This window comes from Tauraco erythrolophus, chromosome 5 (genome assembly GCF_009769465.1).
Source record: "Tauraco erythrolophus isolate bTauEry1 chromosome 5, bTauEry1.pri, whole genome shotgun sequence".
NCBI lineage: Eukaryota > Metazoa > Chordata > Aves > Musophagiformes > Musophagidae > Tauraco > Tauraco erythrolophus.
Window position 1 is genome coordinate 10276419 of NC_141469.1, and position 22638 is coordinate 10299056.

The following is a 22638-nucleotide window of genomic DNA, read 5'->3' on the forward strand; positions in this document are numbered from 1 at the left end:
TCTAGATTTGAATATCTGCACTGGAACCAAGTTATGGTATTCTAATCTTTGAATGAAAACATGCCATCTACATGTCCAAGCTGAACAGATGTTTCAGATATGCTTAATGACTATACTACAGACTTCAAATATTTGCCAATCTTGCGTGGAAACTGTTTCATTCAGCAAGAATATAAATAGAAGTACGTGCAAATATCTGTTAAGATATTTTGGAGAAACAGATCCCTTATGGATGTTATTTTAACTAAGTGGAGACAGTAATAACTAGTTCATGGACAATTCATTAACTGAAATAGGATTAAATCAATCACATTATTTACTGTGAATGTTTTACTGAGTTTTAAAAAACAGGCTGATTTTGAGTTAATACCACTGATAATAACGTATTTTAGTTGCAAAGAATAATTGAAATAGTTTCTTTGTGAAAGTTTACCAATTTAGATCTAGGTCAATCAGTTTAGATGTATACAAATCCAAACACTGATAATACTGATCCGTCCATATCTTATCCTACTTAAAACAGCATGAATTCAGATCTTATATGTGCTGTAAAATTTAATTTTGTTATTTGACCAGGTGAATACAATACAATCATTTTTGGCTTTTTACAACACTAAAAGCAGTTTCCTTACAATAAGATCTTGTTGCTCACGTTTCATTATAATATTAAAAAGTTCATTTAGCTGAAAATTTCCTCACCACTGTGAGAAAAATGAGAGTACAGAATTATAACTCAGGAAATTCATTTCCTTGTCAGATAGCATTTGGCTTTGTGTGTTCTATTAAAACTTTCTTACCAGCTTGGGTAAACTTTTTATATCCCTGATCCATGCTTACACTGAGACTACTTTACATCACAGTGCCAATATAAAGAGGCCTGGAAGTGGGCATAAATTATTTTACCACGACAGAATGGTGTAAAGTGCCATTATTTTAAAAATGATAATTACATTCTTCTTTCCCCCTTCCAAATACATTGATGATTTGATATTACCACAAAGTAAAAACAACAGAAAACATGCTTATTCCTAGCATATTTTTCAGGTCTAAAAATATTTCTGGAAGGTTTCATAAAACCTTTTGACATGGTTCATATTTTATCCTTGTTGCTTCTTCAGTCATAATGTGAAAACAATGTTTTGCAAACTTTATCTAAATATTATGCTTTTTGATCTCCAAAATATTATGTTCATAGTATTCTTTTCAGTGCATCTGCTAAATCTTCTGAGTTCTCTTTTTGACCCCAGAACCTGTATTTCTTTTGTAGTAGCATCCTAAATTTTGGTGGTTTTCATTTATTGAGAGTGGAATCATTCTCATTTTCTCTTGTTTTTTTTTTCTTCTGTTACTGAATGATCACTTAGTATTCTCTTAAAGCAGTGGCGCACAATTCTCAGAAGGAAAAGCATATGCAAGGGAATGTTTTATCTTCTCTTAACTTGGTCTGAACTGCTTTGAGTAACTTAGGAATAGTTATGTGCTAAGACATTTAAGGAAAAACAAGGTTTGAGCCATTTGCAGTCCAGTCTGATTGGAAGGCTGATCTATTTCCAGTGACAACGGCTGCAGGAATGACGATAATAACATCTGCAGCATCACCAAAGACTTTAAATCTTCACATTCAGAGTTCTGAAATAATCTTACAGATGTCTTTACCTCATTACGTGGCTACTAGGGGATTGTCTCATCTGGTGTACTTTGCAACCGGGTGTACCTTTAACAAGCAATCTGGCATTAGCCTTCTGTTTCTGCCACTGGAAAGCACAGAATTGTTATATATCACTGGTACTGTTAATTACACTGCTGTGCTAGGCATCATTAAAGCTCAGAATGCTCAAAGGCATATCAGGAGGATTCATTTTTACTTAAGTGAATCTGCATCAAGTGACTCAAGAAAACTGTTGCAAGTAATAACCAGTTTTCTTTTTTTCCCTGCAACCCATGCTTCAAGATGAAAGGTGTTTACTTCAAACCTCCTGCTTGAAGTAAACTTAATTTGCAAAAGCTTTCTTTTTTTTTTTTTTAAACTTGTTGTTACTTTATTATATTAAAAGCTTCTAGAGATAATAAAATGTTATATAGCTCAAAAGCTTAGGAATTTCCTTTTATTCCAACCCTGGAAGACAGATTATGGAAAAACAGGAGGCACCAGACTTCAACATATATACAACAGTGATGTGATGTCTGTGATACATGTTTGAGTGAAAGATTTGTCGATTACAGTGCACTTTTCTCATGGTGTACTTCGTAGCTTCATTTTTCTGAGTACTACTGAGAGTAAGTGAGCAGGAAATAGTTTTCTTGGACACTGAAACTTTGGTGGGGCAGATGTACATATATGTGTAGCTAGCAGAAGTGAAGTCTGTATATGTGTGTATGTGTATATATGCATGTATATATATGTGTGTATATGTACAAAGTCTTCATTTATGCTGGCATAAAGTCAAGGAGTTATATGTTTAGAAGCAACATAAACAGAATATGAGTGGTGTGTTTTCCCACATGTTCTCTCCCACAGGTGGATGCTCTGGCTGCCAGGAAGTGAATTTTGTGGACATCAATGAGCTCCAGTTTCTTTACAATCATGAAATCATGTATTTTAAAGAAAAAAAAAAGGTAACCCTAGTTCTCCACTGAAAAAAGTATCAGAATTCGTAAGTCGCCTTCCACTCCTTCTAGGTACTTTTTCTAACCACAGTCTTACTCTGTTTTACTTACCTGTCATATTCCTGCTGGGACAATTCTACCCAGCTTTGCTTTTATACGAAAACCTGAATAAAGAACTCAGGTTTTCAGGTATCCCTCACCTTGTGCTGCTTCTTATTGGAATAGGTTAAGTAGCTTTGCTGTGTTTTGCTGAGTAGTCATGTGAGTCTTCTCAGATTTATACTCTAGGAAGTGTTTTCCTGTAACAGACTTGTGAGAAGAAAGGTTGTGAGATGCTCTAATGTCCTCTTCCCTTCTGCTTCTCCATAATGTGTTTTCACTGGTTTGTGCTGAACGAGCCGTCAGTATTTGGACATGCACCTATCCCACCTTCCCCTGTTTTTCCTTGTTTGTCCCTTCGCTTGCTTTTGCCAGTCGGAAACGTCTTTGAAGAAGGAACTGGAGCTTCCCTGTCTTTAGGGTATTTTAAAACCCTACCTTTGGTGCAATTCAGCAATGAAATTTTCTATATAACTCTTAGACGTAGTCTGAGGTGGATTTGTAAGACGTTTCTTTTACAGAGACAGGATATGTGGGCCTAATAGATCTCATACCATTCATAGGTAGAGATGATTTTAGAACTTTTTACTATGCCTCAGCAGCCTTCTGGATTAGAAAATGTGAAATTCCCTGTACTGTTAATAGAAGGAAGTAGGAAACTCGAGGGAGAACAATTTGGAAAACCTAAAAAAAAATTTAAAAAATAAAGATATTTAAGAATTAATTTGAGCGTTTCATACAGTGCACTTTTTTCTGAGACGTTGCTTTGAAAATATGTAGAGATTTTAAGTCTCTGCTAGAAAACGTAGTAAGAAAAATAAACTTGAAAGCACAGGATTTTTTATTTTCTCAGGGATATTCAGTGCTTGATATACTTTATATGCCAGACTATTCCCAACCACAGTGAAAGCATTTTATTATATTGCAGTGAACAAGGCAAAATTCTCTCCTTTTACTGTGTCTGTGCTTTGGGAAGGAGAATTTTGCCCCAATGTATATTAATTACATTAAATAGAATATTATAAGAAAAAAGAACAGCATGAATCCAATTAAAAGGCAAAGAAAGAGCTTTGGGGTGAAAACCTACCAGAATTTCTTTATTTCATGAGAATAAAACCAGGCTGTAAATACAGTGGGCAAAAGGAACTATGCAGTTCAAAGTCAAGAGTTTACATTAACAACCTGGAGCAGATACTGTTTTGTAACAAAAATACCTTTAGACCTAACAGAAACGGGTTCACATGCACTTAGTAAATTGACATAGAAACAGTATAGGTCTGCTGTGTCTTCTTGTCACTCTGAGCAGCCTCCTTGACCAGCAAACATGATCAAAATGTTTCATGTAAGAATTATATTACCAACAAGTTCCTCCGGTCTATAGGAATACTCTACAATAAAAATGAGACTGATTAAAAAAGGTATTTTAACAATTGATTGTGGATTTAGGGTGTTACTCTAAATTTTGTGAAGACACAGACATATTTTTGGTCATTACCAACCAAATCGGTGGTATTTGCCAAGCTAGAAGGATGATTTCAAATTACATCTCACTGGCCTCTGCTTTTCAAAATGGTGTAAATATTCAAATTTGTGAAATAATTGATTTAGCTGGTCAGTCTACTCAATAAAGTAAAATATTTTTTGCATCATTTTCCATTTTTTCCTGTTTTTTCATAATGTTTTTTTAAAAAAACATCTTTTAAGGTTATGTAAAATGTTGATAGAATTATAAAATGTGATTGAAACAAAACGTTATTCCATTATAGAGCTTGTATTATTTTCAAGTGAAATATTTAAAAATTGTACCAAAGAATCAGAGCATGCTCAGAGTTTTGACTGTCAAAACTTTTATATTTACATTCTTTTTAAAGCAAAAAGTAGTAGCCGAGTTTTGCTTAAAATTATTGACCAGTGGCGGGGCCCTGTTATTTTAGGGAATAAGGTAGACAATGCCATATAAAACACCTCATGTACTATTCATGCATGTATCTCATGTTCATATGAATAAAGAAGACTCGCTACATGTATTTTTGCATCAAATTTCAGGAGCAGAGGAAAAGGAAAAAAGCAAGAAACCTGGAGGCAGCAATTTCAAGTTGACTATCCCTATAATTCTGGCTGCACCAAGGTTCTCAGAAAAACAAGCATTTGTCACAGCCTGAATGTGTACTAGAGTATCCTGGGACAGCATTTATGACAGCATCTGGTACCTCTAGAATGCATAGCAGAATCACGTGAGAATTGGTAACTAGTTCTCGTGTATGTGTAGACCTGTAGATTTTTGTTACACGTTTTCTATTTTTAATAGGAATTTTGTATGTATGATAAATGAAGGTTGTCTCAAAAGTACGTTGCCTATTGAGATTTTTTTTTATGAAAACACTCTACATTATATTGATATGGTTGGAAATTTTATTGAACTGCAGATCTTTCATTACTAAGTCATTAAGTTTAAATACCTAATCGTTCTGTAGCACCCATCTTTAAGGCTATCTATGATTAATGCTTAATTTAACATATTATAGGTTTTCCTCATGAGAGAATTTTCTTATCCTTTTATTTTGGTTGGGAAGGGGTATAAATGGAGAAGTGTGTGGCAAAGTTGTACATGCATTCTGTTAACAAGCAGCATTTGTGTGCAAACCTCTTCTACATTTCCTTTTGAGAATAATGCCCTAAGAAATGAAACATTTGAAATCTGAAAGTAGTATGTTATGTTCATAATGGAGAACTCTGCAGAGCAAATTACATACAGGCACTGCTGTTCTTTCCCTCTGCTTTTTAAGAAACCAGACATATTTCTGATGATCCTTAAGCCTAGGTACTAGTTCATAGTGCAAGATCATCATTAATCCATATTGATCTCCATCTGAAGACTACTATTTTTTTATTGTAGGGAGGAAATGTGGAATGGCAACATGAAAACCAAGTCAAAAGTTATGTGTGTCTTTAAGAAGCTGTAATTCTTGTAATAGCTTGTAATGAAATATTATACGTAGAAAATACTTAAAAATGAAAGGCAAGGTCAATAATTCTTGATATTTGCATGACATTTGCAGTTAATGCCTAGTTTGCTTGACTTGTGTATTAAGTTATTCCCTCAGCCTAAATCTGACTTTTGATTTAGATTATCTACCCTTAGATTATACACTTGAAGAGCATGACTTTCACAAATGCCTTACAACTAAACAGCTAAAATAACAGAGCTGCTTATACTCTAAATACTGTCGTGGTAAACTAATTCTTACAGTAACAGTGCATAAAACCTGGTCCAGTAATCAATTCTGTGGACTTTATTAAATATTAATTGAAGTCCTAGTTAATTGAAATTACTACTCTCTAATGGATTATTACTTACTTAAATTACTCAAAGTTTCTTATAATGAAACACCAGCTTTTAAAGTTTCTGAATATTAGAAGAGACCAATGTATGTGAAAAATGGCATCCTCTTCTGTCCAATGGAGAAACACGTGAGTTTATTGGTCACCTTATTATCTTCAGTTTTTGTACTCTTACCTTTTCGAAAGGTTATATGTCAAAGAAGGGGGTGGAATGTGTTCTAGAATATTGAAATGTATATTTTGAAAGAACATAAAGTTGAAGGAGCTGAGATGGCAAAGTCTAGCGTGACAAGTAGCTGTTTTTCAAGTTTGAGTAGTTAGAAAATAAACAGAGGTGATATGTACGTTGCTTTTGCAGTTTCTTGTGATTACAGCTCTAAATCTGAGAGAATATTATCAGAAATCAGTGAGGCTTTTTTTTTTCCCTGACTTACACAAGATGAAATACTATCATTGTTGGAATCTGGCAAAACTACTGTTGCTTTCTGTCTGGACAGCGTTTTCATGTACCTACGTAGTATTAATTTTAACTTCAGATTAGTCTGTTGGGGAGGATGCTCAGGACATAGAGGTAAAGACTGGGAGTTGTTAGTTTTATTCCTGTATCCAGTAAAATATCTGAAGGATTTTCACTGCAGTAAGGTTTTATTTGTACTTTAAATGATTTTCAGAGTGTATGATGAAAACCGTGATCTAAAGAAAACCTGCTACAATTGTATTTCTGTGACCAATTACGTGAAAGAGGGTAATTCATACCAAAATTTTATTCATACTAATCACAAACTGGAATGAAACTTTCTTCTTTGCTAACTATTGAAAATAATAGGACCCTCATTAGACCAGTACTCCAATCTGTATTAATAAGTCTTTTCCATTATGAGATTGAACTGGAGGAGAAAAACTCAGTGAATCTAATTGGCTGCCATTACAGGCAGCCATGTAATATGTATTTAGCCAAGAAGCTTTGCTAGTTGCAAGTCAAAGAACACCTCTAGGATTACATAAAATAGTTCAGACCAAAGAAGAGATTGGAAACCATAGGAAGAGATCAGCAGTTATCAAGGATATGTTCAGCAATCTAGATCATTGTAACAGCTTGGGAATTGTTTGATAAAGCTCTGATACGGTCCTAGGAGATTGACCAAACCCAGAGTTTATAGAGAAAAACAAAAAGCCTCAAATATTTCAGTCTGTCTTCCTGACCTTAGTTAAGTTCAAATCAAATAATCTAGTTATTGATTCAACCTTAGCGTGGAAGGATGATAAACCAGGGAGACACCTGAATCTCTTTACACGTTAAAGATTTTTAACATCTCTAGAAACGCCCATCTGCACATGCCATGTCCCAACTCTGCTCACAACTGGTTTTTGGTAACTAGAAGAAATTGAATTAAATATGTAACAAATCCGGCAACCATATTATGGATCAAGAGGAAGAAGAAACTGTTCGTGAATCCCAGTCTTGCCACCAGTCAATGAAAGCCTTGAAGTATGGGTTAATCCAATGTAAAAGTCATGCAAGGATTTCATATTTTGAAGAAATTGAAGAAACCTTTTTGTTCTTAATTAATAATATGAGATTGCTTTCAAGTTTTTATTTCCTTTAACATCTGTTCCTTTTTGAAACCTGTGATGTAAGCTACTCAGACTTGTTTGCAAAAGCTTTGACAAATACTTAGCGAATATTTGTCAATTGCTTGTAAACTGCTGCCACATATATCTGTATGTGATCAATAAGCGTGGAAAGTATTGCTTCATTCTTATAGCCTGCTGTGTTTGAGTGAGAAGAAAAATTAGTGAGTCTGAAATTTCTTCCTTTTTCTGTCAATTCTCTGGCAATAATTTCACTAGTAAGCAAGTATCTTGCTAATATCAGAGTAGCCAATGTGGTAATTTATAAAAGCAAAAAGGTGACGGTATGACAATGCAACTTCAAAAAGTCTTTTTCTCTTCAATGGCATCTTAGCTATATTTTAGTGAGAAGAACTAAGATACAGGGCTAACCCATTATGGATATATTTTGTGTGTAACGTGGCTTAAAAGCTTTATTGGCATACTATTCTCAACTCCAAACATTAGCAACATTAATAAATTACGAATTAAATCTCTCTAACCATCTCTACTGTCAAAACTAAAAAAATGTAAGTACCTTTAAAAAGCCTTGTACTTCTAAAAATAATAAGTTTCTATTTATTTTTCTCATTTCTCAATTGGATAGATGGACTCAAATCTTTTCAAGCCTGTCTCTGAAATCACGTAGTGGTGGAATCTCTATCATAAAAAATTTTCACTTCAAAAATTATCTTCTGGTTCAAATTCAAATAAATGTTGGGAAATCCTACAATGATATTCAGGAGTCATAAATGAGCACACCAGTCCCTTCTGTTTTTATTGTGTATTACTTTTGAGATATGAAAACTTAGCTTAAAAATAACAGCTGAGAGCCTCACAAATCATGTTATCTCCTAGAGTTGATGCTTTATTAAAACCTCCAAACATAACAACACTCATGAAATTGTCAGAGTGATCATATTATTGGGAGATTGCTGATGAGAGTTGTAGGTTAGTGTTGGTTATGGAGGTTTTTCCATCTGAGTGCTCTGACATGAGATTGTCACTAAGTCAGAAGCTGTGTAAATAGTTCAAGTTGAAATAAGTAATAATTTTTCAAGATAAAAGATATTCCGTGTTCCATGATGTAATATTTTTTATCTTCCTGGATTGTGAGAGGATATGCTGCTAAAGGATACAGTGATGTCCATTCTTGTCATGGTTATATAGAACGGCATTTCTATGTTTGAAGAGGGGGGGGGGGGAAGGTTCCCTTTTTCCAATAGATTTGTTTCCTTTCTTTCTCAGTCACTTGGAATGATAGTTAAAACTGCCCAGGGGTTGGGTTTCTCAGAAGAATCTTGGTTATAGGCAGAAGACACATGAAGTAGAGATCAATATGAGTATGCCAAATTCCACATAGATTAAAATGGCGATGTTGTGTGATACAACAGAAAGATACTTTATATTCCAGAATACTCAGGACATGGGAAAAGTGAGCCAGACTGAAGATGTGCTTGTTGAAATACTGGCACAATTTTTTCCAGTAGAATTAAACTGTGCAAAGAAACTGAGCCCGTAACATAGATCCTCTGTTTTATAGAGTTCACGGATCTCTCTCTCTCACTTTCCGGATGCTATTGTTATGTGTCTGCGTGCCTAATAGGAAGACAGAAACAATGTTGGTAAGAACAGTAAGTCTAAGTCTTGTTCATCGCACTGCGAGGTGAGTTTTGCAATGGTGCTTTCACAACTGCTATTTATCTTCTATAGTTTGTTTATTTGACTATAAGATTAAGGTAATCCAGCTGTACCAGCGATATTTCTGTAAGTTGGAAGTGCTGCTTTTTTTTTTTAAGTGGTATTCAGAGTTCTTTGGTGCCTTTTGTCGTGCTGTGTTTTTGTGTTTTCTGGCCAGTGTGTTCTTAGCTTCAACACCATGCAACTTTTGTTCTGCTCATACTCAAAAATATTACAGGGAAAAGACTCTAAAGCAGTGTTTATATCTTTACATCTAAGTCCAAGGGCAAGCTCTTTAATGAAGTACAGATGAAAAACGTGATCAATATAAAATTCTGTTACTGCCTTTGACTTGGACATCCAGTTGGGAGACAAAATCTTTGCAAGGGATATTAGACAAACCCTTCTGGAGGATTGAGGTTAAACTGCTTCACCCCACAGTGATCAGGTGATTGCTGATGGAGACTTATTAATAGGATCGTTGCCAAAGATTCATTTCAGTTAACCTTCAGTTTGAAGGCACAAAAGGGAAAACCCTTCGCCATAAGCATAGTCACAGGCTGATGGTTCTTTTTGAAAGCAGGTTTATCATATTGCCACATCTTAAAAACAGTGCTCATGGGCAAAATATTTCTGCCTTGAGGAAATAACATCTATTCCTTCAGCCAGCTTCTATAGGGGAAAAATGGGATGAGTAATAAAATCTGGGTGATTTATTGAATGATCGTTAAAATTCAACTGCTGTTTCAGTAAATGGTTTGCAACCAGTGGAAATTTATGTAAAAAGGTAATTATATGCTAATTATAAAAATTTAACTTGATTATGCATATGATTTATATGGTCATTATAAAAATATGCTAACTTTACTTTGTGTTCATAATGTGATCTATATTTTAATTGTAAAATTAAAAGCTACTTTAAAAAACCCTAAAAACTTCAAGCTATGAAAATACAGTCCACTTGATACGTGTTAGTAACCTTTTTATATCTTTGAAAGAGGCAATGAGATTCGCATAACTTCATGCCTGTTAGTCAGATCTCGGTATTACACAAACCTAAAAAGTAAGTTTTAATGGAAAGAATAATTAATAACATAAAGGAAGATCCGATAACATTCTGTGGGCTTGACTGAATGCAGCCGGTGTCTTGGTGAGAAAAATAAAGGGTTGGATCAAGATGACTCCGAGTTACCAATGTGACATGACCCCTAAAAAGTCGAAAGCAAACTTAGGAAAGCATGTTTTTCATAGATATTGGGGGAGGTGTTAATGCCAAATTCATATTTCGGTCTCTATTAAAATGTTAACATAATTATAAAATTTCCATTTGCAGTTTCAGAGTACTTATTATACATCTATCTGTGCGTAAAAGTAACAGGCACAAAAAAAATTTCTCTGTACTTAATTATTCAATTATTTCATCCAGTAAAAGAATAAGATGAAAACTATTTGCTTGAGGTAAATGCCAGTCATAAAGCAGAACCTAAATGTTTTAGAAGATCTGAGGAGATATGAAAAATAAGATTCAACTGAGCAAAGGAAAATTTAGATGGAACATAAGGACACAACTGTTAATAAAGTTTTAATAGAAGTTTTTTTCTTTTATAGTACATCGGTAGCATCTCTTTCCCTTCGGTCATTTGGAACAAAGCATTGAGATATTTGCTGTAGAAAGCAATTTTGTATTGCCAAGGAGATGTACAATGTGATCTAATAAGCTTTTTCGCAGCACTAATTTCTTTTTGTGGTACTTTAATCTGATGATTTGGAAAATTGAAAACAGAATTGCAAACAAGATTAATACTTGGTTTGAATTTGATTCATGTTTTTTTCTGTTACTGCTCATGGCACATCTATAATTATGTTCTTATGCATTTGCTGAGATTGTACCACTCTTTGTCAAGTATATTATTAAGGCATTGACCTGTATCACTCACAAAATGTTCAGTCAGTTGTTTAAAGTACAAGCTGAAGGACCTTAAAGAAGTTTCACCACTGTTTAGAAATTATTTTGTCACCTAACTGCAGAATTCCTTAAGTAAAGAGTTTTTGTTGATACATCTTTTCAAGAAGCACAGCTTGTCTGTCGTTGTATGCCTGGGTATATCCATCTAAGACAGAAGGAAAAGACATTTGTTTTACTGTACTTAATGCTACTGTTTTTCTTTCATCACAGTAACTGCTGTTGCATGTGGAAAAGGCTCCTTGTGCCGTCTATCATCTATCTTTATACCTGTCTTGCATGTAGAGTGATCCAGCTGCAGCGGTAAAGAATCTCCTGTCTTCGGGGTTGATTCAGAGTACTGCTGGTCTTAGGAGAGTAAAGTCGCAGCACTCCTTCCATGGTCCATGTCTATTGTTGATCTTTCCCACGATACAAAGCTTTAATGGAAGATTGCCCAAATGAAAAAGGCCTGAAGGAACTCTAATGCCTTTATAAGAAAGGAGTTTAACTGCTTCTCTAGTCTTGTGTGTTTAATTGATTCAAGAGTGTTTCTTCTGAAATCACATGTAGGAGTGTGGTCTCCAGGCCTGTTTCCTTCTTGTGAGCACAGGGCTGGAGTTTTTGGACCTCAGTTCTCTTTCAGGTCCAGCAACCTGCCCTGATTTGCAAAACTCCTATTTTCCAGGGAAACTTGAACTCGGAGGGTAATATCTATTATTCAGAGAGTAGTATCTATTGTTGGCTTCAAAAAGAACACAGGTCCTTCCATATGTTCATTTTCTGTTCAAATTCCTGAAGCAAGGTTGGCCTTCGCAACTCTGTTCATGTTGGGTACAGAATGAGAGTAGGCTCTACAGACACTACTTTGAATCTCTAGGTAGTTCCTATATTTTTTTAATGTCTAGTAGTTACAGGCTTTACACAAAGAAAACACACAACTATTGGTTGAAAACGTAAAATGCTTTAGTTTGTGTCTGTCCTGAAGTGTCTTAAAAAAGTCTTTTATTTTAGGATCTGGGTAATAAAGAATGCTTTTAAATGTGCTGAGCTTTTAGGACAGGCAAAGTAATTGTTTTCATGCAGACTGTGAAAACATCTTGAGAATATAGATGGCACTATATGCTCAGAAACAGAAAGCTGCGAACAGATTTTTTTTGTTATTACTTTTTTTATCTTGGTTGAGAGCAAAAAGCAACTATAGGCTGATTTGTTGGGTTTTTTTTCTGCAGAGCTGAAAAAAATGAAACTCAGATGAATGCGGTAGCAACATCAAGAGCAACGGTTAGAGAAATAAGTACCTCAATCAGTTTGTTTGTGAGAGTTATAAAAATGCATTATTCTTCAGAAGAAAAAGTTCTGTGTTTTTTGTCATGGGCAGACTTCTCGTTTTAGTTCACAAGGTCTTACATTTCATGTATTCATTGTATATATGACTCAATCCAATTCCGTGCTCATCTTTGTCTTTTATACGTTGTAAATCAAAATACTTCATCACTGTTTCTGAGAAGTACACTTTTAGCCTCTTTTATGGTGACCATTGTTCTTCGAGGGTCTTTGTGAGCTGTTGTGCTCGTTCATAGAATCATAAAATCATAGAATGGTTAAGGTTGGAACGGACCACAAAGATCATCTAGTTCCAACCCCCCTGCCATGGGCAGGGACACCCTCCACTACACCAGGTTGCCCAAAGCCTCATCCAACCTGGCCTTGAACACTTCCAGGAATGGGACATCTACAACTTCTCTGGGCAACCTGTTCCACTGCCTCACTACCCTCTGAGTGAAAAATTTCTTCTTTATATCCAATCTAAATCTGCCCTCTTTCAGTTTAAAGCCATTGCCCCGTGTCCTATCACTAAATGCCCTTGTAAAAAGCCCCTCTCCATCTTTCCTGTAGGCCTCCTTTAAGTACTGGAAGTTCAACCATCCCATGGCTTCCATCAGAGCTTAAAAAAATCAGAAATGCTTATTAATGAGGATGTTATCCTTAGTCAAAGCATTCCATACTAACCATCTGTCACTTATGATTAGCTCTTTGAAGAGGCGATGTTTCACACATACAGTATCTGAGGACCACCGGGCTTTGGGAGGAACTCCCTTTCTCCCTCTTAGTATAAACCAGTATAAATCATCCAGTGGCTTGGAAAAAGGCAGGTGTCTTACTCATATTCAGAACTGTCATGGTTCTTAATGGCATTTCTCCCTTTTAGTCCTTTTATCCCTTTCGAAGATGGAGTATTTTTTTTTTTTCACAAGTTCTTCTGGGGGGAAAGAAAACCCAACAAAACAGCACACCTTCAGCTGTGGGTATTTGTCAGCATTCTGATTCATCTCTCATTTTACACATCCACTTTCATAAGGTCATCTGCCTCATTTTTCTTATTTGCTCAGCTATATTTTTTGTAAGAGTATTTCATATATATGCAGGAGGGGCTGGGATGGATAGAGACAATGTGAATGGGTTCTAAATAAAACTGAGCAATTTCCTAATCCTATCTAAATTTTTTTTTCTTTTTTAAAAAGTACTAGTTTTTTCATTTTAAGCTACAGAAAGTTAGTCTAGTTGCAGAAATAATTAGATTCCAACTATCCTGTCAATAGCTTCAGTGATTGAAGTATCCATAGGTGCTAATGGTTCTTGATTGTCCCAGTTGGCATCTGGAGACAGCTCTTTTTGTCTCTCTGGTCAAAGTCCATGCTTAGAATACAAATGGCATATTAACATGTGTTAGCCAAATACAGATCTTGAAGTTCTTTCATCCAGGCAGGCTGATAGTTTTGAAACGTTTGTAAAATAATATAAATACTGGTATTGTGATATGGATTTCCTTCAACTACCTACTGAGTTAAAAATTATAACTGCAGTGTATTTTTACCCAGGCTTATATATATTAGAGAAATTATTAAATCTCAGTAGAGGCAGCTGCTTTAAGCTTAATAATGGTAATATGAACTAGCAAGCAAAATCTATGTGCAGTCTAGACAAATTCTCAAGTTGCTTATGGTTGAAGTTCATGCCATTAATTTCTCAAGCTCCTACTACCATGCTGCATAAAAAAGAGATTGCACAGACATGTGCAGTGTTCTAGCTCCATGTCTTGGTATGCAGTAACATGATTTTAACATATTTGTTAACATGTGTTAAGTTAATCATTGTTGTTTAAAAAAATGCCATTACTAATGGTGAAGGTAAGCCTCTTGAAACTGTAAAATACATGAAGCAAAAAGCCTATGCGCTGCATTCCTGTTTAACTTCCAAGCAATGATTAATACAGGCTCTCAAATTATTATATATTGCAGTTACACCTGCTGATTCATCATACTAAACTTCCATTAATGTGTGTGTTACTAGCTGTCACGGATGTGAAGAGAACCATGGAAAAGAGATCCAGTTGTAAATGAACAGTGGTATCTTACTGCGTTTACAAACAGAAGAAAATAAGATGCTAAAATTCTCTTGCATTTGGATATTTTTTGTGTTGGATTCCTAAAGCTAGATGTTATGAATTCCACAGTTTCTGTGTATGGAGGTCACTGCTGTATTCTAACAATGTCGAAGGAAATGTTTTGTCTACATGTTAAAACAAACCACATAAGTATTAGAATTGCATTGTTACGTACAGTGACAAAGTGAAACGAGCAGAATAATCAGCGTGTCATGTCATTTAATTTCAATAGGAGGGCTGGATTTTTCTTGTGCTTTTTCTCATGTTTTCAAATGTCAGTAAAACATGAAACTTCACTGTAGAATTTGTCAGGTGGGTTACATACTGGTGATAGATAATTGGCAAGTGGGAAGGCATTTTGATGTTCTAGGGTGTATATTTTCACCTTCATGAGCTCAGTAGTGCAGGAATTGGTATTTAATGTTTTTCATTAAGTTTCACAGTAAACAAATTGTCAAATTCAGAGATTTGGTGTAATGGTGAAGTTGAGAGTTCATGGAAGGCAAAACTGTCAAGAATGAGTAGAATAAATCAAGTAGCTTGTACGTTTGGGCAGACAGATTTCAAGGACTATGCTGCTTTTGAGATGCATGCAGTGAAGCCTAAGGCTTGCTTCCACTACATTTTAGTGGACGCACGTTCTACAAGTACCTTTGGAAAGTAATGCTACTGAATAGAAAAGATGTTTAAGGACAACACTTGACTGTGGCTTCTTGCAGCTCGGCTAAGCAGATGATGTGTTAACTGAATAGGTTGCTTAATTGACTTTTGTGTCCATTATGAATAGGAAAAATAATACTGTTTGCTTGTCACAGCCTATCAGCATTCTCTACGTAGATAGAATCATAGAATGGTTTCGGTTGAAAGGGACCTTAAAGATCAGTGCTAAGAGGATGGAGAAAGACTCTTCTCGGTAGTGAAAGGACAAGGGGCAAAGGGAACAAACTGAAATATAAGAACCATTTAGACATAGGAAAAAAGCTTTTCCTTTGAGGGTGGTCAAATAATGGAGCAAGTTTCCAAGAGAGGTTATGGAGTCTCCATCCTTGGAGATTTAGAACTCGACATGGAAGACAGGCTGGATTCCTTCCACCCTCAGTCTCTCTGTGATTCTGTGTTGTCCTTACTTAGTACTGTTTCATTTTATCGCAGCTGATATTTCAATGGTGTAACAGAAAACCTTGGTGAAAGCGCTTGTGTCTTATTTCACAGATATGTGTTTTTTTGCATGCCTGGTTTACTGTCTATGAGTCAATGTCATTGCATATTTGGATGGTTGTGCCAGTAATCTTTAATGAAGCCGACAGCTGATTTTATTTTCAGGTGATCTCCCTTAAATTACCATCTGATCCTTTCTTTGGATATTATGTCTGTATGTCCAGAATCTAAGCATTATATGGCTTTTCAGTTTGAAATAATCTTTTACTGAACATTTACAGTTTACCGGTAAATTACTGGTCTTAAAAAACTTAACAGAAAACTTTCTAAAGGTTGCTATAAGTATTAATGGGAGTTTAACAGTTTTGTCAAGGGGAAGAAGGATCTTTTCTCAATGTGTACTGACCGGTTACAAAAATATTTATTAAAAAAATTCTTAACAGCTGTTTTAAAAGAAATACACGTAACACTTGCACTGATCACTTTTCAAAGGCATCATTAAGGTGCTAATATAAGTAGATAAGCATAAGTAGAAATAAGATATTTTTAAAATGCAAATAATTGTTACTATAGCAAACTATGCTTTGTCTGTGACAGCCACTCTCAGTGCTATAATGATGTAGATGATTTGATGCCATGGTCAAACAGAAGACCATTTCAAAATAATTTTGTCGTCTTGTACAGATTTCAGAGAAATTTTATGCTAACATTTCTCCTTTTCTAGCTGTTGGAAAATGCAACATGTGTTTTATGTTCTGTGTGTTACTTCAAAAATGAAAAAAAATCCAGAATTCTGGTCATCTTTTTCTCTTTTGGGGTTTTGGTTTTTTTTTTTTTTTTTTTTAGTTTTGACAGAGTCATATAAACCCTAGCCAGTATATGACAGGAAGTCATCCATCCCACTCTGCAAAAATATTAAGCATAATCTAATTTCTAACTGTAACCCGAACCATACCAAATGTGTGTCCAGGCTGTTATTCACGTGTTTAAATAAGGATGTCTTGCTGTAAAGCCGAACTCTGTTACAGTCAGAGTGTGTTCCTAATGTTATACTAAAGGCTTTTTTTAATTGTATATAGAATGCATCTTTTCCTCCAGGTGCCATAGAGAACAATTAAATTGCAATTGTTATAATGGGCTTTTAATGGTGGAAAATTGTTGCAAGTCCTCCTCCTCTGATGATGTGTTTCCCTAGACCAAACAAACAAAAATCCTTCAGTGTTTCATCATATGTGATTAAAAAACATGCAGCTTTTATCAGCTGTGTTGTATTCCTGAAGACACTTGTTTGTGTCTTGTTTGTTAATTTTTTTCTGAAATGCAGTACCCAGCTTAAGCAGAGTCATCTAGATAGGATTAGAAGCCCTGAGTTGCAGAAATATATTACCTGTGATACTCCTACTAATACATACTATTAAGACACCTCATTTCCTGCAGGAGCAGTTTATTGCTCACTCATCATCCATTTATTTTCCAACTGCAAAATGCAGACTATTCTGTTATTCCTGATTTTACATTTGTGCATTTGGCTTCATTTTTTTTTTTTTTCCCTCAGCTCACTAGTTTTTCTTTTGGGCTACGATCGAGTGAAATGGGAAACTTGAAGAGAAAGATCAACAAAGCGTGTAGTTAAAAGCTTCATATGAGTACGTTGAAGTACTTGTACGCATTCAGAGGAGGCAACAAAACTGGTGGAAGGGTTGGAAGGCATGTTCTGTGAGAAGCAACTGAGGACACTGGCTTTGTCTAGAGAGAAGACTAAGGGGCAACCTCATTGCTCTCCACAGCTTCCTGAGGAGGGTAAGTGGAGAGGGAGGTGCTGACCTATTTTCCCTGGTATCCAGTGATAGGATTCGTGGGAATGGTTCAAAGCTGCGTCAGGAGTAGCTCAAACTTGACATTAGGAAATATTTCTTTACCAAGAGAGTAGCCAACATTTCAACAGGCTTCCTAGAGAGGTGGTCTGTGCCCCGAGCCTGTCAGTGTTATGAGGCGTTTGGTCAATGCCCTCGATAACATGCTTTAACTTTCGGTCAGCCCTGAAGTGGTCAGGCAGTTGGACTCGATCGTTGTAGGTCATTTCCAACTGGAAATATTCTAGTCTATGTAATAAATGTTCTTTAAAAGGAGTCAAGTAGATTAAAACATTGGATAACACTTTTGCTTTTAAAATTAGGATAAGCTCATGCAAATTTAGTGGTTTTTGTTTTCTTTTTTCCTAACAGTCACTTTTCACAATGGCAAGAACAATAGCAGTTTTTAAGCCTGACAGAGTGATTCTGAATGTTTAGCATAATGGTTGCAGTCATACACAAGTAATATTTTAAGCTGAATAGTGAGGCACATAATGATTAATGTCATGACTGAGTTTGAGATTTGTTCTAAAAAATATTTTAAAATAGATTAAACAATGAAAATAATTAAAATACATTAAAAACTGGGAGTTTATCACTGATGACTAAATGGAGCTCCTCAGGCTTACTCAGAGTTCCTAGGTATTGAGGAACAAATGTCAGCTGGGGAATTAAAATTGGTGTAAGGCCTTTGTGCTACTTATAGCAAATGACTAAAAGAAGTTATGTCAGTCAAGCAGGACTAGAGGATTTAGTATAGATATTAATAAACAATACTATCCTAAATGTAAATTTCTTGATACAAATTTAAATTAATTGACAAGGTTTAGTTTCTCAGTGAGGCTTTATTCCCTCTATTGCTTTACTTTTGGTAAAGTATGTACAGTTCACAGAGGAAGATAACATTTTGGAAAGATTAACTTCACTGATTCAGGCAGGGATTGAGTGTTTTAGAAACTGTTTCTTTTAGACAATTTTGAGATTTTATATGTAATCTTTTGTACACTCTGCTAGTTTCTTTCCTCCTTTCCTATTTTTTTTTTAATTTTTTTTTTTTCCCCTATGAGGGTGAGAGTCTCTGACTATCCATGCTGGGAGTGCAAGGGGGCTGTTCAGTTTCCTTAGATATGTACATGAGTCCAGGAGTAGGGAATGAGGGGGTTTGTATTGTAAGGGCTTTCTTAGCTGCTCGGTTCTTTTTGTGTGTGGCATAATGTCGTGGTTTAACCTTGGCCAGGAACTAAGCACCGTGCAGCTGCTCGCTCACTCTTTGTAGTGGGATGAGAAGGGTAAAGTGAGAAGACTCGTGGGTTGAGATAGGACAGTTTAATAGGTAAAGCAAAAGCTGCGCACACAAGCAAAGCAACACAAGGAATTCATTCACTGCTTCCCATCGGCAGGCAGATGCTCAGCCATCTCCAGGAAAGCAGGGCTCCTTCATGCCTGACAGTTACTGGGGAAGACAAATGCCATCACTCCAAACGTGCCGTCTTCTTTCTTTTTGCCCCAACTATATCTGCTGAGTATGACGTTTTATGGTATGGAATATCCCATTGACCAGCTGGAGTCAGCTGTTCTGGCTATGCTCCCTCCCAGCTTTTTGTGCACCTGCACACTAGTAAAGCATGGGAAGTTACAAAGTCTTTGATATCTTAGCAACAACTGAATACATCAGTGTAATATCAACATTCTTCTCATACCAATTCCCATACTAAATCTAAAACACAGGGCTATTCTAGATACTAAGAATAAAATGAATTCTATCCCAGCTGAAACTAGGACACAAATTCAAGCTTTGTCCCCTCCCAGCTTCTTGTGCACCTGCAGCCTGCTTGCAGGTGGATTGAGAAGCTGAAAAGAAGCTACTGCAGCATTTGACTAATTATTTTAGATTGTTTTAATTAAAAATATTTTAAATATGAAACATTATAAGAAGTTCATCAAGAAGTCTCAGCAATAACTTGGATAAACTCTATTTAAACACTGATGGGGAATGTTATCTACTTTGGTTCATCAGGAATAGGTAGAGCTTTTATTGCATTCTTAATCACGTGAACAAGAGAAATTTATTCTTTAGTGTTGCTTTCACATTATATACTTTCGTTATCAAATACCTGTATGTTTCTTTTGTATTATAATTACATCTGAATAGAGAGTCTGGCCATGGTCAGATCTCACTCTCTGGTGCCTTTGGTGGACTTCTTCATGATTGGTGTTTCTAGATTAAAGAGCATTCAGGCTACCTACCACACTATGGGATCAGTGGGGAGAAGCAGTTACAGTACCAAAATTGGATGCATGTATTAGACTGTCGTGATTGCTTATTCTGTCTTGTATAAAGCACAATTCAAAGATAAGCATTTTATTTCCTGTAGTGTTAATGTTCTGTCTAGTGAATAATGTTATTGCTGAAAGTTTTGAGATATTTCTTACAGAAAGTTTCCAGCTCTATAAATACCCAGAGCAGGATAAGGCAGGACACAGATGCGTATGAACAGAGGTGATAACAGGCATTTGCATGTTGAACTTGGGTACCTCCTTGCTAGACTGCAAATGAATGTACAGATGTGTGATACTGTGCTAAATGTATAGCATTACTTCAGAAAACAAAAAAGGATTCTGAAAATTATTTGCTGGTTAAACATGGACATGAATCCAACCTTGACCACATATAAACTTTACACCAACTTCTATAATGTATTAACTTTAAAACTTGGAGGTTTTGAACTAATTCATGCAAATTCTGTAGCTGGAGCTGCAGCTGTTTCTGGACACATGAAAAGAATTCCACCTGTCTGTGTTACTGCATCGCTGTTATACATGATCAAATTAGTTCATTAAAATGACTCTTTAAAATGCCGTAAGAAACAACAGGAGGATATCAGACAACCTAGAAGGCCATAAGTAAATAGTGCTTCTTCCTTTGCTGTGCGCTTCTTAATCATCTGCAAAATTTCCAAAGACATGGGAGAGAAATCAAGAAATGAGTTTTGAAGTGGTGTTTATTGGTTTTGGTGGTGGTGGTTTTTTTTTTTTAATTTTAAAATCTTTGCAGAGAAATTCAGAACTGGAGGAGATCTACCCTTCTGGAGCAGACTGAAATTTCCATGTTGCCAAAACTGAGTGAAGGACAACTTCTTTCTAGTTTTTTCTTTTTATTGAAGATATTACCTGAAGAAAGTTTATAGATATTGTTTTAGTTTATCTGTAGGGATAGTTGCTGGCATGGATGGTTTCTCAGCAGAATTTTTTATTAGCTTTCAGAGCTAAGCTTTCTTCTTCACTCAGTTAGATGTTTAGAGATCACGGCCAACCACAGGAGAAAGGAAGGTTCTGTTAAACACCTTACTGGATTCCCTGGTTTGGAAGAAAGCCAGTACATACATTGGAAAAAGGGCAATATCAGTTTGCAGAGAACAGAGGATGAAGAAGCTTGGTACTGCAGGGCAAAACATACTGTCAGTTACTTGGAGCTCAGAAGCAGCAAAAGATCGATTGATTGAGAGAAGCTGGATAGATGCCAGCTGGTCAATAGAAGTGGGGAATGATCCTTTGGTAGTTGGTTTTGGCTAGGAAAATGTCAAACAATGTGGTTTCCAAGAGGCAGAGGCTGGCTTGTACAGAAGCATGAGAGAAATGAGAACTACAGCAAGGAGCACAGAGGGGCGGGAGGGGAGGGGAAAGGCTTTAAAGGAATTGGGAAGATATGGTAATTCTTGCATCTAGACAAAAATATTTGTACATGCATATAGCATTAAGAAGGAATGAAAGAGATATGTGAAAAATATCTTCTCTCTTGTTTTTTGATATCAGCAAATGATCATACTAGAAGAACACTGTAAGATATGTAAAGTTACCAAACAAGATCATGGAGCCTTTATCCTATGACATCAAGAAAGTAAGCAAGTATGCTGTTGGATTTGAAGTTTGCAGCAACAATCAAGATAGACTGACATCACAAAAACCCTACATAATTTGGTACTTTGCTCAGGGGAAAAAAGGTATGTGTTTTTTATTGTCTGGCTAAAAGCAGTAAAACTTACCAAGGTGGTGATAATGTATTGGAATGTTTGATATTAGACAAAAGGGAAATTTTGTTAAGGTGTTTGTAGATTTGAACTATTTTGACATGAATAATGTAGTGAAGATACTTCTGAAATCACTGTTTTACTGATGATGCTGTGAACGTGCAAGTGATGTAAATGAATCATCATTTCATCATTCGAATAAGACATCTCAAATTGTAGGCGGTAGGTAGGAGGCTATGTAACTTAGGTTTCTGAGGTTTCAAGGGGGCTCTTTTGAGAGAGGCTTTTCAGAGGTGATACTTTCAACATCTGTTGGCAACCTTGTTCTGCCAAGCTAGGAGTGTTTTGACCATGAAATGTATGAAAATTGGTAAGAATATTTTACTCAGTAAAAATGCGTCTTGGTTTTAGAAATAATTATTCCTAAATTTTTCAGCTGTTACTTAAATAAGCCTAGAAGTTTCTGTCCTTAACTTTTTAAAAAATATTGGTGCAATTGTTCGCTCAAAAGTGACTGTTGTCAAATGCACCATTTCTGGTAAGGAGCTAATCTGATGTTGAAAGACTGAAATAGACATATATATTGAAATATACATATATGTTAAAAGACATAAATATACAAATAAGTATAGAAGATAGGTACTAGTACTGACAATAATGTATTATAGGTAACTAAATATCAGCTGTCTACAAAAACCAAATACTGCACCCAGTAAAATGAGCAAATTTAACGCTGAACTTGAGTAATCTGATATATGTGTATCTCTCCTGATTAGACACTTCTATACAATTGATGATGATTAGCCTCCATTTTCGTTTGTGGCTTTTGTGTGTCTTTTTTGATCTATTGATTTCCTATTTGATTTTAAA